Raw genomic sequence first — 2,500 nt, forward strand, 5'->3', positions numbered from 1 at the left:
TTCGACTATAGCACATATAATTTTCCTTGTGGAATGAATGTCATTCTGCTGTAAAACTGACATTAAAGCATGTAAAAGTGAATGTGAGTATCACATGGGACTATTAACCAGATCCCTTCAATCAAAGTGGTACTGTCATAATGAATAAGGCACAAGTAAGCACAAATAAGTGGCAGTAAACATATGTAACACACAGTAAGCATATGCGAGTGCACTTGTGCTGGTGTAAGCAGCGCCCAGCATAGGAAATGTATATACGTATGTACAGATGTAATATATATACATATATATAAATATATATATATATATATATATATATATATATATATATATATATATATATATATATATATAGTTACAGGTTGAACAAGGAGAAGGTCATGGTAAGTAGCCTATCAGGCGCTAGGATCCGCCACATAACACAAGCACTCAGGTCACTCCAAGGCAGGTACAAATATGACTCAGTCATTGTCCATGCTGGTGTGAATTACCTGAGACGTACCTCCCTGGACTACATAAAAAGAGACATAGAGGAGATCTCTGAGCATGTAGCCCAGGCCGGTATGACCCTGACCTTGAGTAGCATCTTACCCTTACCAAGAATGATGCCACAATATGAAGACAAGATGATCAATTTCAACAATTGGCTTAAGTACTGGTGTCATTCAAAGGGGATCCAATGCCTGTCAGCCTGGGATGACATGCTCGACAAACCACGATGCTTCACTAGGGAAGGCTTGCACCTGTCACCCCTGGGCTTTTGGATATTGGCAAAGGCTCTTGTTACCCCCATAGTGCCTTTTTTAGGCAAGGCTCAAAAGACAAACCCACCTCCATAGGTATCACAAGGGATAAGAAACTAAGAGTAATGCTACTCAATGCCAGAAGTCTAAACCTCAAGATGCACACACTTGAAACTCTCCTTAGCATGGAGAACATCGATATCTGTGCAGTAACAGAAACCTGGTTCAGGGCTCCCGAGAGCACCCCAGCACTACCAGGTTATACCTCATACCATGCTTTTCGGCCCCAAAACTTGAACCGAACCACAAAAAGAGGGGGAGTATCGATATTCATCAAAGATACCCACACCTCCAGGTTGGTGGCAAAGCACGAAGCATCAGAGGCTATCCATGTGCAACTAACAGTGGGTAAAACTGCCTTCCAGTTTATAGCCTGCTACAGACCAGCCTCCCAAACCCAGGAACCCCACTCGGCCTTCCTGAGAACACTGGAAAATATGAAGGTCTCTCCAAACACCATTATATTGGGCGACTTCAACTACCCAAACATAGACTGGGAGCATTACTCTAGCTCCAACACCCTAGCCCAAAGGTTCCTAGAATTCATAAACTTAAATGCTATGGAACAACTTGTTACCACTCCCACAAGAGGGGAAAACATACTGGACCTGATCATTACCAACATGGGGGCTCTATGCTCCGGACCAGAAGTGTATCCCTCACTGGTAAGATCAGACCATAAACTGATCTCACTGGATATTCACATCCCGACCCCACCCCCTGCCCAGAAAACGACAGTCAAAAACTTCTCTAAAGCAAATTTCACACTCCTCAAAACTGAGGTGGAATCCTTCAAAGCCCCCGGGCCTGTGGAAAATATGGCTCAGACTGGAGAATCCTTTATAAATGCATTCTATGAACACCTTCAGGAATGCATGGATCATGCAATCCCAAATAAAACCAAGACCCAATCTTCCAAAGGCAGACGTCCTGTCTGGTGGACCCCAGCCATAAACAAACTATACAACAGAAGGAGGAAGCTAATACATGATAGAGCAAAATCCCAAAAAGGGAAGGCATCTCTGATCTGTATTAGCAAAAAACTAAGGGCACTCATAAAATCGTCTAAGGCCAGCTTCGAGAGAAAAATTGCACAGGACACTAAGGATAATCACAAGGCTTTCTTTAGTTATGTTAGGAACCTGGGTGGGAATTCCCAGATATGCTCAGAATTAGTCCAAAATGACAAAAATACACCAAACCCACAGACATTGCCAACATCCTAGCTGACAGGTTCAGCGCAACCCCCCCCCACCCCAACAAAACGGCAAATATCTATCCCAGCAGAGTGCTGCCTCCCTGACATCTCAGATGCTTAGGTAAGAGCCGCCCTCTCCAAAGCAAAAAACACAGCATCAATGGGACCAGACGGTGTCCCGGGCTGCGTCCTACATGAACTCCAAGAAGAGCTAAACCCAAACATAAAACTACTGTTCAATCTCAGCCTTACTACAGGATATGTACCCAAAGAGTGGCATACAGCAACAGTGGTCCCTCTCCACAAAGGTGGTGCTTCAACGGACCCTGGAAACTATCACCCCATAAGCCTGACAGCTTGGTCTGTAAAGCTATGGAAAGGATCATCATGGACCTCATAAATAAAGATATTGGGGACCTACAGACACTGGATCCTACCCAGTTTGGCTTTGTTAAGGGCAGATCCTGCCTCTTAAACCTGGTTGACTTCTTTGAAACAA

The sequence above is a fragment of the Protopterus annectens genome, chromosome 2.part1, assembly GCF_019279795.1.
Source record: "Protopterus annectens isolate FY-2018-M chromosome 2.part1, PAN1.0, whole genome shotgun sequence".
Classification (NCBI taxonomy): Eukaryota; Metazoa; Chordata; order Ceratodontiformes; family Protopteridae; genus Protopterus; species Protopterus annectens.